Source organism: Oryctolagus cuniculus, chromosome 5 (genome assembly GCF_964237555.1).
Source record: "Oryctolagus cuniculus chromosome 5, mOryCun1.1, whole genome shotgun sequence".
NCBI classification, from domain to species: Eukaryota; Metazoa; Chordata; class Mammalia; order Lagomorpha; family Leporidae; genus Oryctolagus; species Oryctolagus cuniculus.
Window position 1 is genome coordinate 138486777 of NC_091436.1, and position 27952 is coordinate 138514728.

General features: G+C 48.5%; 2 pseudogenes; both read right to left on the reverse strand.

The window, feature by feature from the left end:
* Positions 1-24837, reverse strand: part of LOC138849881 (butyrophilin subfamily 3 member A2-like) — a 36134-nt pseudogene extending 11297 nt beyond the window's left edge.
* On the reverse strand, positions 17203-18185 carry LOC138849760 (ankyrin repeat domain-containing protein 42-like; annotated as a pseudogene).
* Positions 24838-27952: the final 3115 nt, after the last annotated feature.

Consider the following 27952-nt stretch of genomic DNA (forward strand, 5'->3'; position numbering starts at 1 on the left):
CAATAGGATGCTGGCTGTGGGTTTTTTATAAATTGCTTTGATTATATTGAGGAATGTTCCTTCTATACCCAATTTGCTTAGAGTTTTCATCATGAAAGGGTGTTGAATTTTATCAAATGCTTTCTCTGCATCAATTGAGATAATCATATGGTTTTTCTTCTGCAGTCTGTTAATGTGGTGAATCACATTGATTGATTTGCGAATGTTGAACCATCCCTGCATACCAGGGATGAATCCCACTTGGTCTGGGTGGATGATTTTCCTGATGTGTTGTTGTATTCTATTGGCCAGAATTTTATTGAGGATTTTTGCGTCTATGTTCATCAGGGATATTGGTCTGTAATTTTCTTTCAGTGCTGCATCTTTCTCTGGCTTAGGGATTAAGGTGATGCTGGCTTCATAGAAAGAATTTGGGAGGATTCCCTCTTTTTCGATTGTTCTGAATAGTTTGAGAAGAAATGGGATTAGTTCTTCTTTAAATGTCTGGTAGAATTCAGCGGTGAATCCATCTGGTCCTGGGCTTTTCTTTGTTGGGAGGCCCTTTATTACTGCTTCAATTTCTGTTTCAGTTATGGGTCTATTTAGGTTTTCGATGTCTTCATGGTTCAATTTAGGTAGGTTGCATGTGTCCAGGAATCTATCCATTTCTGATAGGTTTTCCTGTTTGCTGGCGTACAGGTCCTTGTAGTAATTTCTGATGATTCTTTTTATTTCTGTGGTGTCTGTTGTTACGTTTCCTTTTTCATCTCTGATTTTATTGATTTGGGTCTTTTCTCTTCTTTTTTTAGTTAGTTGGGCCAATGGGGTGTCAATTTTGTTTATTTTTTCAAAAAACCAGCTTCTCGCTTGGCTGATTTTTTGTAATGTTTTTTTGGATTCAATCCTATTAATTTCTTCTCTGGTTTTAATTATTTCTCTTCTCCTACTAGATTTGGGTTTGGTTTGCTGCAGTTTTTCTAGGTCCTTGAGGTGCGCTGAAAGCTCATTTATTTGGTACCTTTCCAATTTCTTGGTATAGGCACCTATTGCTATAAATTTGCCTCTCAATACTGCTTTTGCTGTATCCCATAAGTTTTGATATGTTGTGTTGTTGTCTTCATTTACTTCCAGAAAGTTTTTGATTTCTCTTTTGATTTCTTGAATGACCCAGTGTTCATTCAGGAGCATGTTGTTCAGTCTCCATGTGTTTGCATACTTTCTGGGGTTTCCTGAGTTGCTAATTTCCAGCTTCATCCCGCTGTGGTCTGAGAAGCTGCATGGTATGATTCTAATTCTTTTAAATTTGCTGAGACTTGCTTTATGGCCTAGTATGTGGTCAATCCTAGAGAAGGTTCCATGCGCTGCTGAGAAGAATGTGAAGTCTGTAGATGTAGGGTTGAAAGTTCTGTATATATCTGTTAGATCCATTTGGGCTATAGTGTCATTTAAATCTGCTGTTTCCTTGTTGATCTTCTGTCCGGATGATCTGTCTATTTCTGAGAGTGGAGTATTGAAGTCCCCCAGTACTATTGTATTGGAATCTAAATCTCCCTTTAAGTCCCTTAACATATCTTTTAAATAGACCGGTGCCCTGTAATTAGGTGCATATACATTTATAATAGTTACATCTTCCTGTTGAATTGAACCCTTAATCATTATATAGTGTCCCTCTTTGTCTCTCTTAACAGTTTTTGTATTAAAGTTTATTTTGTCTGATATTAATATGGCTACACCTGCTTTTTTTTGGTTTCTGTTGGCATGGAATATCTTTTTCCAACCTTTCACTTTCAGTCAGCTTGCATCTTTGTTAGAGAGATGTGTTTCTTGTAGGCAACAAATAGTTGGGTTGTGTTCTGTGAGCCAGTCAGCTAAACGGTGTCTTTTAACTGAAGAATTCAGACCATTAATGTTCAATGTGACTATTGATACGTAGTGACTTTGCCCTGACATTTTCCCGGAAATATTTTCTAGTATATGCTTTGAGCTTCCCATGCTCTTTTACTGGTAGGTGTTCTTCCCTTCCCTTCTTTCATATTGATGGCCGTGTTTCTGTGTTTCTGAGTGTAGCACATCTTTAAGTATCTTTTGCAGGGCCGGACGAGTGGCCACAAAGTCTTTCAATTTCTGTTTGCTATGAAAGGTCTTTATTTCACCTTCATTCACAAATGAGAGCTTGGCAGGATATAATATTCTGGGCTGGCAATTTTTCTCTCTTAGCACCTGTGCTATGTCTCGCCATTCCCTCCTAGCTTGTAGGGTTTCTGATGAGAAGTCAGCTGTGAGTCTGATTGGAGATCCTCTGAGAGTAATCTGACGTTTCTCTCTTGCACATTTTAGGATCTTTTCTTTATGTTTCACTGTGGTAAGTTTAATTACCACGTGTCGTGGTGAGGATCTCTTTTGGTCATGTTTATTGGGGGTTCTATGAGCTTCCTGTACTAGGATATCTCTGTCCTTCTCCAAACCTGGAAAGTTCTCTGCTAGTATCTCACTAAAAAGGCCTTCCAATCCTTTCTCTCTCTCCATGCCTTCAGGAACTCCTAGAACTCGAATGTTGGTTTTTTTGATAGTATCCTGTAGATTCCCAACAATATTTTTTAGGTTTCTAATTTCCTCTTCTTTTCTTTGGTTTGACTGTATGTTTTCCTGTGCTCTATCTTCTAAGTCCGATATTCTCTCTTCTGCTTCACCCATTCTGTTTTTAAGGCTTTCTAATGTGTTTGTCATTTGATCTATTGAGCTCTTCATTTCATTTTGATTTCTCTTCACTATAACACTTTCCTGTTCTACTAGTTTCTGAGTTTCATTTTGACTCTTCCTTAAAATTTCGTTTTCACGAGAGAGATTTTCAATCTTGTCCATTAAGGATTTCTGTAGTTCAAGGATTTGCTTTTGAAAACTTCTAAATGTTCTTATCATAAATTTTTTGAAATCCGTATCTTGCATTTCTTCTATCTCATCATCTTCATACTCTTGGCTTGGGGTGTTTTGCTTATTTGGAGGCATCATAGTGTCATCGTTGATCTTGCTCCCTCTATTTCTTTTTTTTTTTTTTTTTTCTTTTTTTTTTTTTTTGATAGGCAGAGTGGACAGTGAGAGAGAGAGACAGAGAGAGAAAGGTCTTCCTTTGCCGTTGGTTCACCCTCCAATGGCCGCCGCTGCAGCCGGCGCACCGCGCTGATCCGATGGCAGGAGCCAGGATCCAGGTGCTTTTCCTGGTCTCCCATGGGGTGCAGGGCCCAAGCACCTGGGCCATCCTCCACTGCACTCCCTGGCCATAGCAGAGAGCTGGCCTGGAAGAGGGGCAACCGGGACAGAATCCGGTGCCCCGACCGGGACTAGAACCCGGTGTGCCGGCGCCGCAAGGTGGAGGATTAGCCTATTGAGCCACGGCGCCGGCTTCTATTTCTGTGTTTGTTACTCGGCATAGTTAATTCTTCTTGCGTCACTGTGCGTTTTTTTTTTTTCTTTCCTTTTTTTTTTTTTTTTTATTTATACTGTGTCCGTGTTAAGTGGACTGCCTGCTGTTGGAGGAGCCTTGGAGGCTTGAGATGGGTGCGGCCTGAGAGCTCTGCCTGGTTCTTCCAGGTTAAGGGTGTGCAAAGGTGACACCCTCAGGTTATGCGTGGTAAATCTCTCTCTTTTTATTTATTTATTTATTTTATTTATTCAGGGGGTAAGTAACACCGCAGGGCACGGCTGTGCAGAATTGATGGTATTTAGCTTCCAGTCTTTGGCTCCTCTGGACTCCCACTGGGTTGCCTAGGCTACTGAATTGTAGTGACTCAGTTCCTTAGCTCTCCCCCATTGATATGTAAATCCAGAGCGCAGGCCTGCTCTTTGTCTCTTGGGAATTCTAGCCTTCCAGCCTTGTAACCTTTGCAAGGTTAGGGGGAAGAGAAACCCCGAAGCTTTTTTTTTTCCTTCTTTCTGGTAGTGAGTTTGCTGCACTTTCCGGCCCCCCTCTAGATTCTGACCCCCGTTTCCCCACCAATGTCTCGGGTTATTGAGCTCACCTCCCCTTCCAGTGCCGATGTGTGGAGCGTCCCAAGTCTCCCCGCTGTTGTCTGTGTGGCATGCACTCCCCTTGGAGCACTGGGGCTTCTGCGGCTCCGTCCCGCGACTTGGCTTCCGCGCAGTGGGCGACCTTGTTCTCCCAGTAGGTCCTCCGATTCACGATTCCCGTGCAATTTTTTCCTGGTTCTTTTTTCTGCGGCTACCGTAACTCCCCTTTTATTAAACTAAATTTTCCCGGACTATCGGTGCGCGCCCTCACTATTCCGCCATCTTGGCTCCGCCCCAAGTTTTAACATATCCATGTACTCTCTTTCTCATCCCAATAAATCCATAAAGATTCAATCACAGGGGCTCTGCCTTAACAACCTGCTCCAATCAAATCACTTTACAAGGTCCTCAACTCTAAACACAGTAATTTGATTAAGTTTCCATCTCCTAACTACCATTAATATATGACTTATGGGACTAAAATCCCCAATGAGCTGGGCAACACAAATATTGAAATCATAGCAGCTACTATCTTCCTTGTTGGCATAACTGATTACAAGGCCAGAGGTGCTATCCACCACTTCCTTCTTCCAGTTCCTTCTTCCACTTCCCATTTCATGTCTTTCACCCACAGTCAGAACTGATAGCCAATCACATAGTTTTATTTTTTCTTTATTTTTCATTTTAATTGAAATGAAGTCAGAGACCTTATAGACACTGATTCACCCTCCAAGTGCAAACAAAAACAGTTGCTGGACAAGGCTGAAGACAGAGACAAGTACCTCAATCCAGATTTCCCACATGGGTGGCAGGAATCCAACTATTTAAGCCATCACTGATTCCTCCTAGTGTGTTTTAGCAGGAAGTGAGAATCAGAGGTAGAACCAGGACAGGATCCCAGCCAGGCATTCCGATATGGGACGTGGGGGTCTCAAGCAGTATCAGGACCTCTGCTCCATGAGCCCCTTCCTGGACAAAGTGTTTTATCTGGAATAATGAACATCTCCTTGCTGGAAGAATCAGAGGCCTCAACAGTCCTGCTTCATTCTGTTTTCTGTGGTTTTCCACTCACTGTGACAACTGGACTTGGATCATAAAGAGGCAATGCATTGAGTAACTAGAACCAGGCTCACGGTCAAAGCTGTCTGCAGTTGAACTTGCATCAGGAAATTCTCGTCTTCGTCTTCATCTCACTCACACATCCACTGCTATCCTTCAGCAGCTCTCTTCTTCCCACAGCTGCAGTGTTGACACAGAAGGGAATCCAAGCCCTCGCTCTTAGATTCCCTGCATTAACACAGAGTTTGTACACTGGGAACAGAAAGTTACTGCAGTGTGGAAAATCATGAGTGTTTCCTCCATCCCAGTATGGAAGTAAACAAAGTGGATCATTAAATACCTTTCCTCTAAAAGTCCTTCAGTCACTCATTTGCATGGAACTGTTCAGATGGCCAGCTTCAGTAGTCAAATAGAACAAACCCTCCCAGAACAGAGCTGGGGACCCCCCTCAACATCTAGTCCCTCTGCTCACATTCCAGTTGGATAATTAAACTCTGCTTTCTTGGGCACAGTATTCAGACTTCAGCCCAGTTGATATCCAAAGACAATTAAAAATCAATAAAAATATTTCAAGACAAAAAAAGATATAAAAGCAAAAACCGAAGTAAAATTCAGCCTATCCTAATCCAGTTCAAACGGATGTGAACTTGCATCTTCTGCTGTTTGAACACAAGCATGAACCAGCAGTTCTCATAACCATGAGATGAGAAAGCTCTTGGGCCATCCAGGACTTGCCCCAGAGGCTTTGTCCCAGGAGCCTGCAGCCCCAGCAAGAGTCTCACTGAGGAGTCAGGGGCAGTGAGGGCCCCTATGGGGCTCAGGGCAGTAATGGAGACTCAGCCCCTGGGGGAGCTCCATCCACTCCAGAGCCTGAGCTGAGCCCCTCCCCTGGGGGCCTCCCAGCCTCCTCCAAAAAAGGAGACTTGCTAAGGGGCACAGGGAGCCCTTCAGACCCCCCTCTGTGAAGCAGATGCTCAGGGACACATCTCCTCCAAGCATGAAGTATGGAAAGAGGGCCCCAGAGAAAGAAGCTGGGGGGAAGGAGAAAATGTGGGAGCCTTCAGTCATGTTGTAGAAGGAGACGTCCCCCTCACCATAGAAAAATCCTCCAGGTTCGCCAGGAAAATCGCCACCCTGCGGGGATACTTCCTAAGGAATATAGGGTGCAGAGACTTAGTCCAGGCAAAGTAGCTACCGCAATAGCACTCCACAACCCAGAACCCATCATCTGGGGACTTTGTATTCCAGCCTTTCCTTGTCATGTGCTCCCTACAGAGCCCCAGAGCCCAGTTGCCGGACTTTCCTTTGCTGATCTTCACCTCCCAGTAACATCTTCCTGACGTGATGCCCTCAAGGCCCAACACACTGTAGATGTCGTCAGAGCCCACAAGGGTGGTCTTGCAGGTCACTCTCTTCTTTTCAGGAGAGACTGCAAGACGACGATGGGCAGAGCCTGGATCCAGAGTGACAGACCCTGCAGAGAGAGTTTTCAATCATGCAAGTTCCCTTCCTATCCCAGAGCAGGGATGCACAACCACCCCCAGACCCACCTAGCAGGATGGGGGAGGGGCAAGGCCCTTGAGGTAAGGGCTCTGGGAGGCAAGCCTGTGGCCTCCAAGCAGGAGGAGGAACCAGGAGACCTCTCTGAGGGTCAGGCCTGTCACAGACCTTGATGACCAGCCTGGCTTTGTTCCTGTCACTTTAGCACCCACCCCACCACCACTGATGGTGCCAGCATCTGTACCAGCACAGAGAACTGAAGGAGGGGCCAGAGCCATGGGGGCCACAGGGAGGAGCATCCAGAAAGAACACGAAGTCACTCACAGGCCTGGAACCGTTCCTTCCGCCAATCTACAAGAGAACACAGACTGCACAGGTCAGCCCAGCACCTGCTCTTCTGAAATAGCGATAGGGAAAATGTGTGGGAGACATTCAGCTGATGGACTGTATCTTAAACACACACACACACACACACACATAGAGCAGTGTTTCCCCCAAGCCATAAAGCTTAACACCAGAGACTGAGAGGCTGGCCACTGACCAAACAGAAAAGGCATTTCCCAGATTTCACTCTCCAATTATGCTTCTCAGGTTCCTAGACACAAATCATCAAATCATCATGGAACCAGGTTTTTTTAAGCATAAATTGGAGAGATAGGGGCCGGCTCTGTGGCTGAGCGGGTTAACACCCTGGCATAAAGCAACGGCATCCCATATGGGTGCCGGTTCAAGACTTGGCTGCTCCACTTGAGATCCAGCTCTCTACTATGGCCTAGGAAAGCAGTGGAAGATGGCCCAGGTCCTTGGGCCCTTGCACCCACATGGGAGAGCCAGACGAATATCCTGGCTCCTGGCTTCTGATCGGTGCAGCTCAAGCCATTGCAGCCAATTGGGGAGTGAACCATCAAATGGAAGACCTCTCTCTTTCTCTCTGCCTCTCCCTTCTCTGTGTAACTCTGACTTTCAATAATAAATATTTAAAAATAAAAATAAATTAATTGGAGAGATAAAAATATCCAGTGCCTCCATTTACATCAGAAGCACTGACTGAGCTGAACTTGCAGGCTGCCTGTACCCACAGGTGGAGAGAGGAGGCTATACCTACTGATGTGAACCTGGAGGATGATTCTCAGATGTCCCTGTCCTAATCCCTACACCTGTAGCTCTGTCACCTACAGGGAAACGGAGCTTTGCAGTGGGATAAAGGTTAGGACCTTGAAGTTAAGGTAGTTCACTGGATGATCCAGGTGAGCCCAATCGTATCATGTGAACCCTGAAAGCAGGCAGCCTGCCAAGCTGTGTGTGGCCAGAGAAAGTAATAGAGTGAGGGAACCAGAGTTGAAAGATGTGTACCTTGCTGTCTTTGAAGACAGAGGAATGCAGCCATGAACTTAGGTGTGCAAGTGGGTTCAGATGCTGGAAAATCCAGGAGCTGACAGAGGGGAATGCAGACTTGCAGGTGTTTTAGCCCAGTGAGACCTGTCTCAGACTTCTGACCCACAGAGCTGTAGGACAGTCAATGTGTGTGGTGGAGCCACCAAGGCTCAGGTCATTTTTCTGGCAGCAAATAGAAACCTCCTACAATCACGTGTGCTTGGGAGCTACACCCAGCATGGAGCAGAACTGGCAGGAGAAGGCATCTGGAGAGAGCACGAGGACTCTTGAAACCTGAACACGGGGAAGGCCTGACCCAGAAATTCCCATGCGGTGTGGTCTGAGATACAGGGCCCCAGAGGGCCCCAGAGAGCCAGTGGGCAAGGGAAGGTCTGGGATGGAGGAAAAAGAGACACGGTGCATCAATTTCCCATTCAAAGCCAAGTCTCCCAGACCACAAACTCCACTCTCATGCAACATGGTCATCAACAGCGCCCCCAAGTGATCAGAAAGGACCTGCCCTGCCCTTCCTCAGCTGACAACAACACAGGGGCTTCAGGACCAGCTAAGCCCCGCCTCCCCAGCATGAGCACCTGGAGGGGCACTGAAGTCTCTCCTGGATTTGCCCAAGGCTACTGCATCCCTCCCACCTCCATGCTCATCCCTGGGAAGGAGAAAGCTAGATACTAACTAGATTGATTTTCTTGATAGGAAATAAAATCACATCAAATGGTGGGGCTGCTTGATGTAACCTCTGGAAGAACAGTGAATGTTTAATGTACTTGTTTTTCACCAAGACAGTAGTTGTAAAAGTAACTGTAAAGTTCTGTACCATAACAGAAGAGGAGGAAGAGAAAAAAGGAAGGAAGGAAAAGGAGGAGAAAACAGAACCAGGATTCAATTTTTTGAGAGTATAGTACAGGGACGGCACACGACTCACTAGGCTACTCCTCTGCTTGCAGCACCGGTACTCCAGGTTCTAGTCCCGGTTGGGGCGCTGGTTCTGTCCCAGTTGCTCCTCTTCCAGTCCAGCTCTCTGCTGTGGCCCAGGAAGGCAGTGGAGGATGGCCCAAGTGCTTGGGCCCTGCACCCGCATGGGAGACCAGGAGGAAGCACCTGGATCCTGGCTTTGGATCAGCCCAGCACGCTGGACATAGCAGCCATTTGGGGAGTGAACCAATGGAAGGAAGACCTTTCTCTCTGTCTCTCTCACTGTCTAACTCTGCCTGTCCAAAAAAAAAAAAAAAAAAAAAAAAAAGAGTATAGCACAGCAAGTACTGTTTAATAAATACCAACATAAAATTCACTTAATTTCACAAGAAATATGTAAGTTAGGAACTGTTTCATATTCATAACTAGAGATCAGACATTTGTACAGTTGTGAACTCATCATGGGAAAAAACTTGATTTATAGTAAAGACGCTGTTTGTTCTTACAAAACAAATAGGTGGAGCCGGCACTGTGGCATAGCCTGTAATGCCCCATCCTGTAGGCCCAGCATCCCAACTGAGCACTGGCTTGCATCCTGGCTGCTCCCCTTCCTACAAAGCTCCTTGCTAATGCATGTGTGAAAGCAGCAGAAGATGGCCTGGGTCCTTGAGCCCCTGCACCCACATGGGAGTCCCAGAGGAAGATCTTGGCTCCTGGTTTTGGCCTGTCCCATCTCCAGCCATTGTGGCCATTTGGGGAGTGAACCAGTGAATGGAAGATCTCTCTCTCTCTCTCTCTCTCTCTATCTTTTCTTTCCCTTCCTCTCTTTCGTTCTATTTCTCTATAACTCTGACTTTCAAATAAATAAATAAATCTTTAAAAAAATCAAATGAGTACAAGTCTCCAATAATCATATTAAAATATATGATACAAATGAAAGGACTAAGAGTCAAAGGGAGCACATAAACAAGTCTAGTACCTGCTAATACTAACCGATCGAATAAATAAAGGGGAGAGTGATCCAACATGGGAAGCAAGATACTCAGCAGACTCATAGAATGGCAGATGTCCTAAACAGCACTCTGGCCTCAGAATCAGCCCTAAAGGCATTCGGATCTGGCTGAAAAGCCCATGAGAGTATTTCAGGCATGGAAAGCCAAGACACTCTGGCAAAAAAAAAAAAAAAAAAAAAAAAACAAACCTAAATAGAACAGGTCTTCAAAGAAGGAGGTACCTTTCTCTGAAGGGAGGAGAGAACCTCCACTTTGACTATGACCTTGTCTAAACAAGATAAGAGTCGGAGAACTCAAGGGGCTTCCATAGCCTTGGAAACTCATGTCTGGTGCATAGGGAGATTACTGATGCCATAAACAGGAGTGTCAATTTGTAAAGTCAACAACAGGAGTCACTGTGCACTTACTCCTCATGTAGGATCTCTGTCCTTAATGTGCTGTACATTGAGACTTAATGCTATAATGAGTACTCAGACAGTATATTTCACTTTGTGTTTCTATGGGGGTGCAAACTGTTGAAATCTTTACTTAATGTATACTAAACTGATCTTTGTAAAAAAAAAAAAAAAGAAGAAATTATCAATTCCCAACTTGACTCTCACTGGGATTAAACATGACAATAGGTCTGATCTGATTTCATCATCATTTAAAAAATCATCGATTATTTTTCACTTTATGTTTCTGTGTGGGAGCAAACTGTTGAAATCTTTACTTAATGTATGCTAAACTGATCTTCTGTATATAAAGAGAATCAAAAATGAATCCTCATGTGAATGGAAGGGGAGAGGGAGTGGGAAAGGGGAGGGTTGCGGGTGGGAGGGACGTTATCGGGGGGAAGCCATTGTAATCCATAAGCCGTACTTTGGAAAGTTATATTCATTAGATAAAAGTTAAAAAAAAAAAGAGAGAGAGAGAGAATGATCCAACATGGCAAGCCGGATACACAGCAGACTCATAGAATGGCAGATGTCCTAAACAGCACTCTGGCCTCAGAATCAGCCCTTAAGGCATTCAGGTCTGGCTGAAGAGCCCATGAGAGTATTTTAGGCATGGAAAGCCAAGACACTCTGGAAAAAAAAAGAAAAAAACAGACCTAAATGAAAGATCTCTGCAAGTGAGATCCCAGTAGAAAGAATGGGCCAACAAAGAAGGAGGTATCAAAAAAAAAAAAAAAAAAAAAGGCCGGTGCCACAGCTCACTAGGCTAATCCTCCACCTGTGGTGCCGGCACACTGGGTTCTAGTCCCGGTCGGGGCACCCGATTCTGTCCCGGTTGCCCCTCTTCCAGGCTGTCGCTCCCCGTCTTCGTGGGGGAACGACACTAAACCCTGCGCTGTTCTTTCGTCTGCTCGGCCCTCCCCGGGTTTGCTGCTGGTTCTTCCCGGGTTGGCTACTATCCCTTCCACCTCCGTGGAAGGGCGGTTCCCCCTGGCCACATTCCCCACTTCCGCAGGGGAGCGGCACACCGCCGGCTGGCTTTCTCGGGGGCTGCACGGGTTCCCTTAGATGTTCCCCATAGATGTTCCTGGTGCATGCCGTCTCTCTCCTCCTTTATAGTCCTCCTCCGCCAATCCTAACTCGGCTGCCCACACGCCGAGTACGCTGCTCTCCAATCAGGAGCAAGTCCTACAATTTATTGGTTGAACTGGAGGCAGCTGTGCGGAAGCTGTTTACTTCTCTCCCAGCGCCATATTGTGGGAGAGCAGATGCATAGAATAAGTCCTAATTCGAGTAACTTAGTCTAGTCCGGATTGCTCCCCACAGATCCCCCTTTCTTTTTATTTTTTAGCGTTGATACGCGCCTGTCTTCGGTGTCCCGCGGCACACACTCTGCTCTACTTGCTAGAGTTGCCACAGGCTCTTACAAGTCCTATCAGGCAAACCGAATCCGGGTCCTCTCTTCGCCATGTTGTGAGGAGGTTTTTAGGCGCTGATGCGTGCCTGTGTTTGGTGCCCTGCAGCGCATGCTCTGGTCTGCTAGAACTGCCTGCAGGTGTTTACAAAACCTATCAGGCAAACCGAATCCAAGCCTTCTCATTGCCGTATTGTGGGGGAGACTTATTAGTGTTGGTTTGTGCCTATCTTCGGTGACCTGCGGCTCATACTCTGGTCGAGCTGCTTGCTGGCGCTTACCGCCTTAAATCAGGCAGACCGAATCCAAGCTTAATATTGTTGTATTGTGGGGAAGCCTTACTGATGTTAATTCGTGCCTGTCTTCGGTGACCTGCGGAGCATAAGCTGCTAGCTGCCCGCAGGTGCTCATCGCCTCACTTGATTAGGCAGACCGAATCCAAGCTCTCACATTGCAGTGTTGTAGGGAGGCCTTTTTATTTCTCTATTTCTCTATCTCCGGGCATTCCTATTTCTCCCATTTTATTTCTATCTTCCAGCATTCCTATTTTTCTCACTTTGCTTCTAAACTTCTGTTTCTCTTATCCCTGCGGCTTCCCGGCACCTCGCCCCGCCGGCGGGTTCCCGGCTCTACGCCGCTTCAGCCCGCGCGCCTCTCTCATCTGCGCAGCTTCCCGGCTTTGCGAGGCTCGGCTTCGCGCGCTCCGCGGTCTCCACGCTTAACCCTTTCGCGTCTGAACCACGGCCTACGCCAGCCCCGTTCCCTATCTATTCACGCCCCGTGCTCTCTCTGCACGCGGCGGCTTCCGCGAGTAACACAGCGTAGCTTACGTGTCCGCCACTAGCATTCAATCCAAGTTCCCCGGGCTAGCCTGGCGAATTCAACCCAGCGTACGTCTCCGCCCCACAGTTTGGCTTCCCGTCCTTTGCTCCCCGGGCTAATCAGACGGATCCCAATCTGGCTTACGTCTCAGCTTCTGGTTTCAACTTTTCGCCCCCTATTCCCGGGCTAACTTGAGAACCCCAAAGTGGCTTTCGTTTCAGCCTCTGCCTGCCCCCCGCGGCTTCAATTTCCCTAACACTTTTCTCTACCCGGTATGTTTCCCCAAGCTTTCTTCCAACAATACTCCTCCCTCATTTCTCCTGGCCTCTCCCCACAGTCTGCATCCGAGTCTGTTTGTTCTAGCTTTCACTTTCGCTCTTGACCTTAGAGATTTCTCCCAGCTTCCCCCCGTAGTCCGTATCTGAGTCTATGCCTAGGCTTTCAATAGCTTCTTCCGGCACCCTTTTCGTCCGGCTTTTCCCTAGGCTGTTTGCTAGTCTCTCTCTCCGGTATTTTCCCTAGGCTGTTTGCTAGTCTCTCTCTCCGATATTTTCCCAATTCTTCCCGTTTCTTCCCGTTTCTTCCCTCCTAAGTTTGCTATCCGTCCTAGGTTTCCTATCCGAGTCACGGCACCATTATGTCGCTCCCCGTCTTCGTGGGGGAACGACACTAAACCCTGCGCTGTTCTTTCGTCTGCTCGGCCCTCCCCGGGTTTGCTGCTGGTTCTTCCCGGGTTGGCTACTATCCCTTCCACCTCCGTGGAAGGGCGGTTCCCCCTGGCCACATTCCCCACTTCCGCAGGGGAGCGGCACACCGCCGGCTGGCTTTCTCGGGGGCTGCACGGGTTCCCTTAGATGTTCCCCATAGATGTTCCTGGTGCATGCCGTCTCTCTCCTCCTTTATAGTCCTCCTCCGCCAATCCTAACTCGGCTGCCCACACGCCGAGTACGCTGCTCTCCAATCAGGAGCAAGTCCTACAATTTATTGGTTGAACTGGAGGCAGCTGTGCGGAAGCTGTTTACTTCTCTCCCAGCGCCATATTGTGGGAGAGCAGATGCATAGAATAAGTCCTAATTCGAGTAACTTAGTCTAGTCCGGATTGCTCCCCACACAGGCCAGCTCTCTGCTATGGCCTAGGAGTGCAGTGGAGGATGGCTGAAGCCCTTGGTTCCTGTACCCGCATGGGAGACCAGGAGAAGCACCTGGCTCCTGGCTTCGGATCAGCGTGGTGTGCTGGCCGCAGCGCGCTGGCCGCAGTGGCCATTGGGGGTGGTGAACCAACGGCAAAAGGAAGACCTTTTTCTCTGTCTCTCTCTCTCACTGTCCACTCTGCCTGTCAAAAAAAAAAAAAAAAAAAAAAAAAAAAAAAAAAAAAAGGAGGTATCTTTCTCTGAAAGGAGGAGAGAACTTCCACTTTGACTATGACCTTGTCTAAATTAGATCAGAGTTGGTGAACTCAGAAGGCTTCCATAACCTTGGCAACTCATGACAAGAGCTTAGGGAGATTACTGACACCATAAACAAGAGTGTCAAATTGTTAAGTCAACAACAGGAGTCACGGTGCACTTACTCCTCATGTAGGATCTCTGTCTTTAATGTGTTGTACAATGTGAATTAATGGTATAACTAGTACTCAAACACTACTTTACACTTTGTGTTTCTGTGTGGGTGCAAACTGTTGAAAGCTTTACTTAATATATACTAAATTGATCTTCTGTATATAAAGATAATTGAAAATGAATCTTGATGTGAATGGAATGAGAGAGGGAGCAGGAGATGGGAGGGTTGTGGGTGGGATGGAAGTTATGGCGGGGGGGAAAGCCACTGTAATCCAAAAGCTGTACTTTGAAAATTTATATTTATTAAATAAAAGTTAAAAAATAATAAAATTAAAAAAGAATTTAGGTAAAAAAATATATGATACAAACTAAGCAGAAAAAGGGTTATGGTAAGAGAAGACTGTATGATCTCACCTTTTATAAATAAGTCTTCTGGAGACACAGATTCTATAAGGTGGCTCCCTGTTCACTTGCTGTCCAGGCCTCCTTCCCCTTACAGAGGGCCATGACTGTTTCTCACAGTCCACATCCCTGACCATGAGCAGAAGAATCCAGTTCTGAGAGGGAAGTGGGGGGAACATTACACAGGCCAGAGAGCACAGCTCCTCCCGTCACCACAGTGACCCCCCACTGCCCTAACGTCTCCCTTACCCTGTTCCTTCCCTACCTGCAGCTGGAAGAGTGAAATGTTCTCCTTATCAGAGGCAGCTTCACTAGATGCTTATTTCTTTTTTTTTCTTTTTTTATTTGATAGGTAGAGCTCTAGACAGTGAGAGAGAGAGACAGAGAAAAAGATCTTCCTTCCGTTGGATCACTCCCCAAATGGCTGCTACGGCCGGCGCTGCACCCATCCAAAGCCAGGTGCGAGGTCCCTATTCCTGGTCTCCCATGCAGGTGCAGGGGTCCAAGCATTTAGGCCATCCTCCATTGCCCCCCAGGCCACAGCAGAGAGCTGGACTGGAAGAGGAGCAATCAGGACTAGAACCCAGCATCCATATGGGATGCTGGCACCACAGACGTAGGATTAACCATGTGAGCCACGGCGCTGGCCCCTAGATGCTTATTTCAAAATGACATTTTTAAGATTTATTTTATTTTTAACTGACTCATCCCATGAGTTTTTGGGGGCCCAGGTTGTGGGGACAGAGATCTTTCATCTGGTTCACTCCCCAACTGTCCACAATGGCCAGAGCTGGACCAGGCCCAAACCAGGAGCCAGGAGTTTCCTCTGGGCTTCCCATGTGGTTGTGGGGCCTGAAGCATTTTGGCCATCCTCCACTGCTTTCCCAGGCGCATTAGCAAGGAAGTGAGTGGAAGTGGAACATCTGAGATGCAAACAAGCACCCACAAGGGATGAGGGCGCTGCAGGCAGTGGCTTACCCCACAACATGATAGCTCCAGCCCCTTCAAAATGACTTTTTTTTTTTTTAAACTTTTATTTAATGCATATAAATTTCCAAAGTACGACTTATGGATTACAATGGCTTTCCCCCCATACCGTCCCTCCCACCCACAACCCTCCCCTTTCCCACTCCCTCTCCCCTTCCAAAATGGCTTTTAACAAATATAAGTTTGGGGAGCTTGTGTTGAGCCTGACAGCTGAGACACCCGTGTGCCACATCAGAGTGCCTGGATTCAGTCCCTGGATCCAGGTCTTTTTATTTGTTTGTTTCATTTTTTAATGAAAGAGAAAAAAATGAAGCAAGTTTATTTAAGTGATTTCACTGCTCAGCGCCTTCTCACATCGCTGCCCTAGAAGACACCTTTGTTCTCACTTGCCTCTTCCCTTTGCTCGGCTCACAGGAGTCATCCTCAAAGCTCCCACATTGGAGACCTGAACACATTCCAGCCTTTCCCCTGGTTTATTCACCACTGCTCGATATTCACCGGCTGACACTCTAATTTTTCTCTACACAGTCATTCACACCTGAGCTGGCCCCGCAGCTGAGATGGCCTTTGCAGACTTGAGATGTACTGGCTTCTGCCTTAACTTTTCTTCTGTTTTCCCTCTCACATGTTTGTAGTTGCTCAGAGCAATATCCAGAAGGTGTCATAAGGCTACAGGATTTAATAAGCTCTCATTCTCACATCTGTTTATACAGCTCCCTGAGGCTTAAACCACCCTTGGCATCAGCGCTTCCCTATAATCGTGTCTTCTGTAAAAACCTCATAACCACTTCATTAGCATCCTCTATAGCAGATTTTCGTGGCCCCTATTTATTATTTATTTGAATTGAAAAGCAGAGTTACACAGAGAGAAGGACTCACAGACACACACTGAGAGAGAGAGAGAGAGAGAGAGAGAGAGAGAGAGAGAGAGATTTTCCATCCACTAGTTAACTACCCAAATGTCCACAGCCATCAGAGCTGAGCCAAACTGAAGACAGGAGCCGGGAGCCTCTTCTGGGTCTCCCAAGTGGGTTTAGGGGCCCAAGCACTTGGGCCGTCTTCCAATACTTTCCCAGGTGCATTAGTGGGGAGTTGGGTCAGAAGTGGAGCAGCTGGGACTCAAACCAGTGCCCATATGGGATGCCAGTGCTGCAGGTGGCTGTTTAACCTTTATGCCACAGTGCCAGACCCTCTGTAGCCAATTTAAAAACTTTGCTGGTATGGGAGCTCTCTGTGTGTCCCCATCCCACCTGCCGACCTTTCATAGAAAGAAAAAGAAGTTGCATTTGCCTGGATGTCCAACCCTGAGAAGAGAAGAGGTGAGTGTGGAAGTACAACTTGCTCTTGGTGCTCGGTTTTCTCTCCCGGAGAGTCAGGTCAGCTCCTTTCTCTTCCTTTTCCTGAGAACCTACTTTATGGGATGAAGGAAACATCACCCAAGGGGCCCTGAGCCCTGGAGAGGAGAGTATGTCTACTTCAGCAGCCACACTCACAGGACCCTATAGCAGGTCCAGATACTGGTGTGATAAGCACCCAAAATAGGCTTGGAGATTTATTTTGTCTCCAAAAGAGGTTTGGAGAAATCAAAGCTAAAAATATAATTTTGCTGTACTCTATTTTCAAAAGTGTTTTATGTATGTTTTCCTACCTTCTTAATGTTGAAACAACAATTATATTACCTGAATAAAAATGCAATTTGATAAAATGATATTTTGCAAGGTTTAAACAAAAAACTTCACCAGATGGGCAAACCTCATGGCCACATCACTGGGTCCCCTGCTTTGTGGTGACGTCACTGTCTGCTCCTCTGTAATGAACCACTGCAGACTCTGTGTGACCTTGTGCAGCAGCTTTAAGCTCAGCAGTTGATCCACCATCATCACACTCACTCACATGGATTACTCCAACCTCTGCAGATTTCTCAGCATTTCCACATCACCCTTAAGGGCAGCCACAGGACCTGGAAATGCTAAGGTTTCCTGACCTTCCTCATCATTTCCTTCATACTCAGTCCCCTGGATAAACTGTAGATGTTCTGCTTAAAGAACCTCTGTGCCAGGTCTGCTACATTTTCTCCATTATCATTGAAGACTTTTAAAGCTGCTTGTTCTACTGAGTAGGAATTTGAAACAGTGAAGGTGGCCTTCCAGGGCTGCTAATGAACTGGAAGGTTTCCATTGTGGCCCACCGAGTCTATGCTACATCCCCACTTAATAAGAAGCTGCAAGCAGCCAAAACCCCATGAAAAGTGGCCTCATGTACAGGTCTCTGTTCTCCCATCAGTCACCCTGGAATCCTGGTCACCTTTGCCTAGGAGCTTGAAATCTTCCAACTCTGAATTGGCATGAAGAATCCAACAATTAAATTACTTTACCAGTCATATAGGAGATTTTAAATGTTGGGTAGTGATAGCCACCCTAACACATGCTATCCCTGTAACACATGCTATCCCGTCTGTAATAGTAAATATTAGCACTAATGAACAGGAGCCCCTCACCACCCCGCTTTGGAGCATTATTTATAAAGTGAAAGAGCATCCATGAGTAGCAGTGGGATATAAAGCGGTGTGTCCATGGTCATCTTGAGCTGCCGGGTTTGTTCCATTGATCATAAGAGCCTACACACAAGCATCCTGACCTCTGATTGCAGCTTTGTGGGCTGCCATCCAACCTCTTACAGTTCCTTGTGTGATATCGGCTCCACGCCAGAGTTAGCTCCAGCTTTGGACTCTAACTTCTCTCCATTGTAGACTGAGGAGGCAGCAGCGATGGCTGAAGGATTCAAGGAGTGAGCTTGGGATGAAAGCTTGCTCACACTCTAAATTTTAATACACTTTAATTTAGATTTTTCCTGAAATGTATATACAAGGTGTATGGGAATCAATTCTATTTCACACACCCAAGCCCTGTAAACTCTGTACACTTCCTACATTCCAACACCCGGGCTGGGCCTTCAGCCACTGCAGTCACTCTGAGCCACCTGCACAGCACTCACTCTCTCCCTCATCTCCTCTTCTCTTCCCCACATGCTCTTTTCTCACACGGTATGCTTGCCGTCCTTTTTCTAGGTAGCAATTTCTACTTTTCTATGTTTCTCCTTTTCCAGTCTTCATATATTGCCCATGAAAAATCAAATAAGGGTACTTGAGCCATTAATGAATTCAGAACTCTCCAAAAGTGAAAAAAAATGGTCGTGAACAATCACATATTGCATTTTTTGTTCTTCTAGAAAAAAAAAAGAAAAAGAAAGCTACTCAGGGGCAGGCATTAGACCTTCCAACAAAGACAGGGGTTAAGATGTCTGAATTTGATGTCAGAGTGCTTGGGTTTGATTTCCAGCTCCAGCTCCTAATTCTAGCTTTTTCCCAAGGCACACCCTTGGAAACAGTGAATGATCTGTTAAGTTGGGGTCACTGCCAACAGTGTTGGAGACTTAGATTGGATTCCCAGCTCCTCCTGGCTTAAGCTCTGGCTCACTTCAAAACTTCAAAAAGAACCCTGTCCATTGCAGATATTTGGTTTGAAATAGCCAACAGAAGTGTGTGTTTCTCTCTCTCTCTCTCTCTCTCTCTCTCTCTTTCTCTGGTCTGCGCTCTCTCCTATTCAAATTAACATACTTTTTAAAAAATAGCATTGGGCATTTGGCTTAGTGGTTAAAACATCCACCTCAAACATGAAGAGTTCAATCCCCAGCTCAGGCTACAGACCCCAGCTTCTTGCCAGTGGAGAACCTGAGAGGCAGCACTGAGGGGGTGTGTTTCTGACATGCATGTGGGAGATCTAGGCTGAGGTCCTCATCCTGGCCTTGACGTGGCCATGGCTGTTGCTAGCAGTTAGGGAGTGAACTAGGAGATGGGATATCTGTCATTCTCGCTGTTGCTCTCACTCTCTGCATGTCAAATACATTTTAAGCTTTTCTAATCTCAGAGTACTGAAATGTTGCATACAATTTCAGGTATGTCAGAAATCTCAACCCACAAATCCATCCACAAACATCCCAGAGCCTCTGTTCCCAAATTTAGAACATTTACTCAGAGTAACTAACTCATCAGCAACCACTGATACTTAGAGGAAGAAACCCAGGCTGGACAGTGGTTAGAGCACGAAGAAGCAGAGAAGAGCACATTCCAGGGCCAGGAAGACCAAAGTGGGTCATAAAGGGAGGATTTGGGGGTAAGAAGAACATAGATTCCCATGACCACTTAGTAAAATCTGAGTCCTGAGCAGGAAAACGTGATTTCCAGGGTCATCTGGAGACCGGCACTTCCTGATCTACACACTCATTGTCCTGCTCCAGGCTTTCCTCACACCTGACTCTCTGTGGTCACCACTCCAATGACAAGGGTCAGTTGAACAGGGGTTTAAGAATGTGTTGCTAACCCTCACTTTGACCTGCAGTAGACAAAAGGCCCAGAACAGAAGCAGAGCTGTGTTCCCAAAGAGGAGCCCCTGCTGTCTTCCCACAGAGGCTACAGCAGGTACAGGGAGAGCAGGGATGCCCAGCCCATCTGGAGTTGAGTCCACAGGTAGAGAAGGGGCAGGGCAGAGGCAGGGCAGGGAGACAGAGGAACCATCAGCGTCACTTACCAGCATACAGCTGCGCCTTCCTCCAGGCTGAAAGGAAACACACCCTGGTGAGACCACAGCCACACCACCTGCTCAGCCCTCGCCTGCCCTCTGTGCTGAAGGTCAGACTCTACAGGAGGAGAGAGGCTGCACAGGAGGGGCCTCCTGCAGGTGCAGACAGCAGAGGATTGTGGGAAACTCCCTGACCACAGATCAGGAAGTCTGCAGGACAGCTAAGCTGCACCCCTGCCCCACTGCTGGGTGACTTTGGCTGTCAGCTCTCTGCCCTGTGCCTCAAAACCCACAAAGACTCCTGTGTCACTGGACCCTCAGTGCTGTTAGTTAGGAGCAAAACATGCCCATATGAAGATAATTTACTTCCCATCCCTCCTTTTGCTAATGTACCTGGAAAGCAGCAAAGGGTGGTCCAAGTGCTTGGGCCCCTGCAACCATGGGGCAGACCCAGGTGAAGCTCCTGGCTTCAGCCTGTGCCAGTCCTGGCAATAATGGCCATTTGGGAAGTGAATCAGTAGATGGTTGATCTCTCTATTTATCTCTCTCTCTCTCTCTCTCTCTCTCACCCCTCCCTCTCTCTCTCTCTCTTTCTAACTGTGCCTTTCAAATTAAAATAATATAAATATTTTTAAAAGCACAATTTATTCTACATTAACAATTGTTGCATAATATATCGTGGTTGGGTATATTTGGAAAATTAAAGGCAAAGAAGAAACCACATGGTAATGAGACCCCCTCCGGGATCAATGGAGCCAAACATCCTCCTTAAAATATTTCTAGAGAGAAGCGGCAGTATGCTGAGAGATGCTCAGCTCATCCCATCCCATCTCCACATCTGGTCACCAACCCAGTCCTCTCCCTTTCACATCTCATCAGCACCTTTGAAAAAAGGAGAGGAAAGGCTCCCCCTGGGTGGTGTTTTGGAAGGGAGGGGGCAGAAATTGCACCCCCAAGCTCAACGACCCCATTTATTCATCTCTCTCTCTCATGGAATCTCAGTGCATCTGGTTATGGTTTCCTGTGCAGACCAAGAGCTAGAGCACTGGAGGTAGAAAAAATTAATGGCACTCACATGGGGACAGCCCAGGGTTGGAAAAAGATACAGGATGCAGCATACACATCTTGGAGCATGAACAAGAAACAGCCATCCGGATGTTTGAGAGCCCAGTGAGCAGGGTTCTGCCACCACCACTGCCACTGACCCACCCAACGCGGGTCCACATGTCTGTGCCTGGACACAGACAAGGAGGGGACAGCTGGGCACAGGTGGGACAGGAGACCAGGGGACATCTGGAGAGTCACTCACCAGCCAGGTAAGCTGTCTTCCTCCTACCTGAAAAGCATCACACAGGGAACAGGTGAGCTAAGAACAGGAGTGACATCCACAATTGTACAAGGAGAGTTCAGGAGGGGAGCAGAGCTTACCCAGTTCTGCCTGGAGATCATCTGAAAGAGACAGAAAAATCCATGAACTTCCATCCTCAAGAAAAGGAGAGACTGTGTGCCCGAAGAATCCACAGGAAGACCTCATCTATATCCTAGAAAAGTTCTCACTCCAGACCCACGCACAGCTCCAGCCTCCAGCTGTCCTGTCTGGGTCTCCACAGCCACCTGCTCTGGAGAGCAGAACCCACAGACTCATCTCCCAGCATCCTTCCTCTCAGCACCAGCTGCCCCCCTGCCTGGCCCCTGGCCTCCTACCTCTGGCCTTCAGGGCCTCCTCCTCTGCCCGCTGGTCCTCCTCCTTAGCCCAGCACAGCTTCTCCCGTTTCTCCCCTCCTGCACCTTTGCAGAGTGCTCTCTCCTGGTGAAGCAGCCAGCCCCAAAGAGCAGGAGCTCCAACACCGTCAGGCTCCCAATAAAAGCTGCCTTCCAGGGAGAGGCCTGCGGGAAGAAGGGCTCTGGGGCCCAGGCAGAGACCAGTCAGGGGAGCACCCAGGCCCACCCCGCACACTCAGGGATGCCGGCACCACCTCCCAAGCCCTGCCAGGAATGAGAAGCAGCACCGACCTGGGATGGACACGGCCATCGCCTTCTCCTGGCCCAGGATGGGATTGAGGACAGAGCAGCTCACACTCCCTGCAGAGCTGTCTCTCACCACCAGAGCCGCCTCCACGCTGAACAGCCCTGCTGCGTCCTGGGCATGGGCCTCAGAGAACTCCAGGAACTTCTTCCCGCTGAGGTCTGTCCACTGCACCTGGGGCTTCAGGAACCAGCCCGAGGCCTTGCACACCACGCGGACCCCGTCCTGCTCCAGCCCTTCAATGTGCACTTGAGGGGAAGAGCCCAGGCCTGCAAGAGGGGAGCTGTGGAGACCTTGGATTCCACTTGGCCCAGGGCCTCAGCAGGGTCTGGGTGTGGCACAGCCACAGGGGAGTCACTGTGTTCCATTCTGGAGATTCCATGGGAGGGCGTGGTCTGAATGAGGGGAAAGAGCCCTGGACCCATGGGGGCACAGAGTAGGGGGCTTTCTCCTCAACTGTGCAGATGGGAAGACTGAGGCCCAGAGAAACCAGGAGCAGGAACTTGACCCCAGGACTCCATCCTGAACCTCTGATCTCCTCACCTCACTCACTCCTGAGGCACCTGCTATGATTCCCACTGCCTCTGTAAATCAATTCCAAATTTATACCAATGAATAATCCTGTCTCCCCACTCCCTTCTCTTATTCCCATACCCCTATGAGTTATCTCTGCCAGGTTTCCTTACATACACTAGAAAATCAGACTTTCAGAACTTAATACATATTATTAAAATAACTCCTATACTTTCTCCATCTTTGTATGGAGCCAGCCCTCTACCACACTTGGTGGTTCCCTCACATTGGCACTCTGAGGTTGGTTGTGACCCCACTTCCACTCTGAGAGAGTGGCTTAGCCTGACTGAAGCAGAGGCTTGGAGAGCAATTGTGCCATTGGTGCTCTTGTGGGCGTTTGGAGGGTGAACCAGCAGATGGAAGGTCTCTGTCTCTACCGCTCTCTGTTGCTCTTTCACATAAGTAAAAATAAATAAATAAAACCTTCTAAAACTGGAATTCATGTTAAATCTGATCGACTGAAAAAAAAAAAGAAGTTGAGATTCTTTGTCTTCGTAATCCCTTAATTGACGGCCTGTGATGCGTCTCACTTTCCTATTAGGGGCTTAATCAGCTTTAAAACAGCTGTTTGTTTCCCTACTGCCTTTGCAAAGAAAAATTTTGGGAGAAGTTTTTGGTTTTGATTTTACTTCCACAACCACACCAAAGATGTGTGAGTAAACCCTACTGACACACTAGGGGCTCCATGTACAAGATTTATACGGAAAACATCAATGAGTGACTGAGCTGTCTTTCCTCACATATGAAATGAGATGTTTAATTACACGAGTTTCCTCCAAAACCCAACACTCCCAAGGTGCAGACCCAGAATACAGATCAGGTCACCCACCTGCCACCTGCAGTTCTAAAGTGGCCTCTTCATAGTAGTCTCCCTTCTGGAAGAGGCAGGTGTACCTTCCATTGTCTGAAACCTGGACCTTCTGGATGCGCACGGCAGCCTGCCCCTGGGTGAGGAGGTCCCTCACCAGCGAGGTCCGCCCTGCGTACTGGGGCATCTGCTCCTCCTGCTGCTCCTGGAGGTTCTGATACACGAACACCACCTCTGAGAACTTGGTTCGGAACCACCGCAGCTCCATGTCCTCTGCGTTCATGACTGGGACCAGGTAGCAGGGCAGGATGGCATCACCACCCAACTCTGCCACAATGGGATCTGAGGGGCCGATCACCTGGAACTTGTCTGTGGACACAGAATAGATTGAGAACACTGGAGAGACACAGGCAGGGGCAGAGACACACATCTGTTGTGGTCATGGAACAGTTCCTAACACACAGTCGACATTCCATTAATATTAGGGGAGGAACTAAATGAACCAATGAATGTGCAGAACACCACAAAAGGAGGGAGCCAAAAGTGAGGGGAGAGGTATTTTCAAATTATTGATACTTGACATAAGTAGGCCCCAAATCCTTAGACAATTTTGCTCAAGTTCTCTAATACCCACTGGATGGCTGAGTGACTCATCCTAACTTCTTAATGACAACCAGTGCTTGGGGCAGCACCACCATATCCTGGGCCTCCGCCAACCTCACCCTGTCCTGACTAAAAGGGCTGGGGCTCCTCCCACCCCAGAAGAAGACCCAGAATGAGTAAGGGACAGACTCACCTGCAGAGCCCCACGTGGGCAGCGGGGTGAGGAGAAGCAGGGAGGGGAGACTGCAGAGCAGAGAGGGGCAGCAGCCATGCTCCATGTCCTCAGAGCTGGGGAGAGAGGTGGGGAGGAGGAGGCCTAGGCTAGCAGGCATCAGGAAGGAGAGAGGACACAGCAGAGCGCCAGCCCCTCTTTGGGGAACCAGTGCCAGGGCCGCCCTGTCAGCACCAACAGAAGCAAAGCCTTCCCTACAGGCTCAGCACACAACAAGGGGTCCCCACAGGGGACCCAGCACAGACACTGGGCCTTGGCTCTACCAGCCCATCTAGAAAGACTGGTGTGCCACAGAACTCTTAGGGCAGCTTGGCGGGAAACAGCCCCTCCTCTTCCCACCCCAACTGAGTTCCTTCGCCTGGAAAATCAGGCTCTTCTTTCTCAGCCCCAGGGGCCCCATGGAGGAAACCATGCCACTATGCACACAGTGCCCAGGACCCACCCCACCAGGACAGAGGACCCTGATTCAGGCCACTCACCCTGAAGGACGCACCACTTCCTGCTTGCCTGCAGCTCTTCAACTCCCAGTGGTGACCTGGGTGTCCCTGAGAAGCGTCAGAGACAGACCCCTCCTCACCGAGCCTGTGCTGCCCGTCCCAGGGGCCCAGCACCTGTGGCATCTGTGGCTGTGACACTCACCTAAATTAGACCCCACCCCCAGACTCTAACTCCACAGGCCCAGGTCCTGGCCCTGTGTTCAGCAGGTACCCAGGGCCAGTTCCTGCTGACAGGTGAATCCTCACTCTCCATATTCCAAGATTTCTGCACTAACAGTTAAGGACCCTGGGGGGAGGCAGCCCCACAGAGGAAATGACCCCCACATCACCCTCAGGTTGTGGGCAGGAAGAGGAGGCAGGCTTTCCTCCTGGGAAGAACAGGCTCAGCACCCCCCCCCCGCCCCGCCCCGGGGTGCTCCCTGCAGGCTCAGCCACTCTGGGTCACAGCTGAAGGCAGAGCCCTGGAGTTTCTGGGCCTCAGTTCCCTCATCTGCAAATGTGAGTAACAGCGTCTTTCCCCAGGATTGCAGGGAGAGGTTCCTGACTCTGTGTCAGCACAGTCACTAATGCAGTCAGAGCAGGGCCTGGCCTAGTGCACATTTGAGAAATAGAAATCAAAGAAATGAACACAGGCTCAGTGCTCACTAACCTCGTCCTGGTTCTTCCTGCAGTGAGACTTCTCCAGCTGCCCCCCTCCACTGCCCTGAGCCCCACCACATTCTCAGGCCCCTCCCTTCCTACCAGTTCCCTACTTTCTTCTTCTTCACCCACAGGTGTTTCAAAGTCAGTTTACCTGCTTCCCTTTGCTTCCAGCTGTGACTTCCTCCAATGTCACTAAATTTAGTAGCTCCAGAAATTTCAGAGCCCCAGAGTCCATAGCAATTGGTAAATCCACCCCAGGCTTGTACCTGTCTGAGCCATCTTCAATGCCACAAACTCTGCTTCCAGGTCCATGCTGGGGGCCCAGGAATCCTCACCCAAAGGAGGCAGTGGCTCCCAGGAGACCAGAGGAGCAGCTTAGCTGGCATAGGAGCAGCAGCCTCTGCAGAGGCCCAGCCCTGGGGCCACTCTAAGCACACAGCTGCCCTGGGAGTGGCTGTAGCACAACCTGCTTAGAGCTCACAGTGCCCTCAGCCCCTCCCCCTCAGCCACCACCTCTCCCTGCCCAGCACCGAGACTTCCCAAGGTTGAGAGATGTTAGGGAAATTTCAGGAAATCATAGAAGAAACTAAATCTTATCCCATGCATATTATATGTCAGGGTCTAAGCTACATACAGTAGATTCCTGCAACTCCTGTCACAACTGGGAGCAGGTGCAGTAGGACAAGAGCCTTGCACCTCCTGACACCCAGGAAGTTCCTAGGGGAGAGAGGGCCTAGAGCTGCAGAGTGACTCTGCTCCCCATCCCCCACACCTCCACACACACACACACACAATGACATTTTTTGTTTCGCCTTTAACAGTTTTACTTGCCATCTGTAACCAGCATGAACCTGGCTGGTGGGCTGAGCTGTGACCAGGCAACCTGCTGAGCAGAGCCCTGGTGGAGGCTCCTCCTCTGGCTGCCATCTGTCCCTCAGGTGGGAGGAGTCTGCAACCCTCAACCCCAGTGCAGGCTGTCAGCACCACATTCTTTCTCCCCAAGCTACCTTAAGTGTTCACTTGCACAAGCAAATGTGGCCTAGGAACACCCGGATGCTCTCAGCCCAACAAAGGACCAGGGTCTGCACAGCTCCACCCAGAGGTCAGTGGCACAGCCCTTGTGGCCTGGGACCCGTGTCCAACCTGGCTCAGAAAGGGCATCCAGCTCACGTCCACACCTGAGGGTCCAGGGCAGGTGAGAAGGTCTCCCTCCCCTGCAACCACTAAACTGTATGAGGGGCTCAAAACATGGGAAACTGAATAAAAAGATCAGTTTAGGAGCCAGTGCTGTGGAATAGCAGGTAAAGCCGGCAACCCATATGAGTGCCTGTCACTCCCCAACTCGCAGAGGAATGACACCGGACCCTGCGTTGTTCTCTTTCCCCGGCTCTTCCCGGGTTAGCTGCCGGCACCCCCGCCACTTTCCCCGCTTCCGCGGAGGGGCGGCACACCGCCGCCCGACTCTCTCAGGGGCTGCTCAGATGTTCCTCAAATGTTCCTGATGCATGCTGTCTCTCTCCTCCTTTATAGTCCTCTTCCACCAGTCCGTGCTCTGCTGCCCACATGCTGAGCACACTTCTCTCTTCCAATCAGGAGCAGGATCAGCTCCTGCAGCTTGTTAGTTGAATTGGTGAGGCAGCTGTGTGGAAGTTGTTTATTCCTTCTCAGCACCATATTGTGGGAGATCAGATGCATAGAGTTAGTCTTAGCAGTTCCAGTAATTTAGTCTAGTCTGGGTTGCTCCCCACAAGTGCCGGTTCAAGTCCCAGCTGCTCCACTTTCGATCCAGTTCTCTGCTATGGCCTGGGAAAGCAGTGGAAGATGGCTCAAGTACTGGGGCCCCTGCACCCCTGTGGGAGACCTGGAAGAAGCTCCTGGCTTCGGACTGGCGCAGCTGTGGTCATTGTGGCCATCTGGGGAGTGAACCAGCAAATGGACGACCTCTCTCTCTTTCTCTCTGCCTCTCTCTAACTCTGTCCTTTAAATAAGTAAATAAATCTTTTTTTTTTTAAGTTTACTTTGGTGCAAAAATTTTGTAATCTAATTTTTTTAGATTTATTTACTTATTTGAAAGGCAGAGCTACAGACAGAGGGAAGCAGAGACACAGGGAGAGGTTTCCATCTGCTGGTTCACTCCCTAAGTGGCTGAAATGGTCAGAGCTGAGCCAATCTGAAGCCAGGAGTCAATAACTTCCTTAGTCTCCCACGTAGAGCAGCCAGGACAAAAATCGGTGCCCATATGGGATGACAACACGGCAGGCGGCAGCTATACCAGCTATGCCAGAGTGCCGCCCCCGACACACACGAGTTTTTCATTATTTAAAGGAGTGCGTTATTTTATTTTGGACAGGCAGAGTTACCCCCCAAATGGCTGCCAGGAACCAGGTACTTCTGGTCTCCCATGCGGGTGTAGGGCTCAAGGACTGGGGCGCCATCCTCCACTGCCTTCCGGGGCCACAGCAGAGAGCTGGACTGGAAAAGGAGCAACCGGGACAGAATCCGGCGCCCCAACT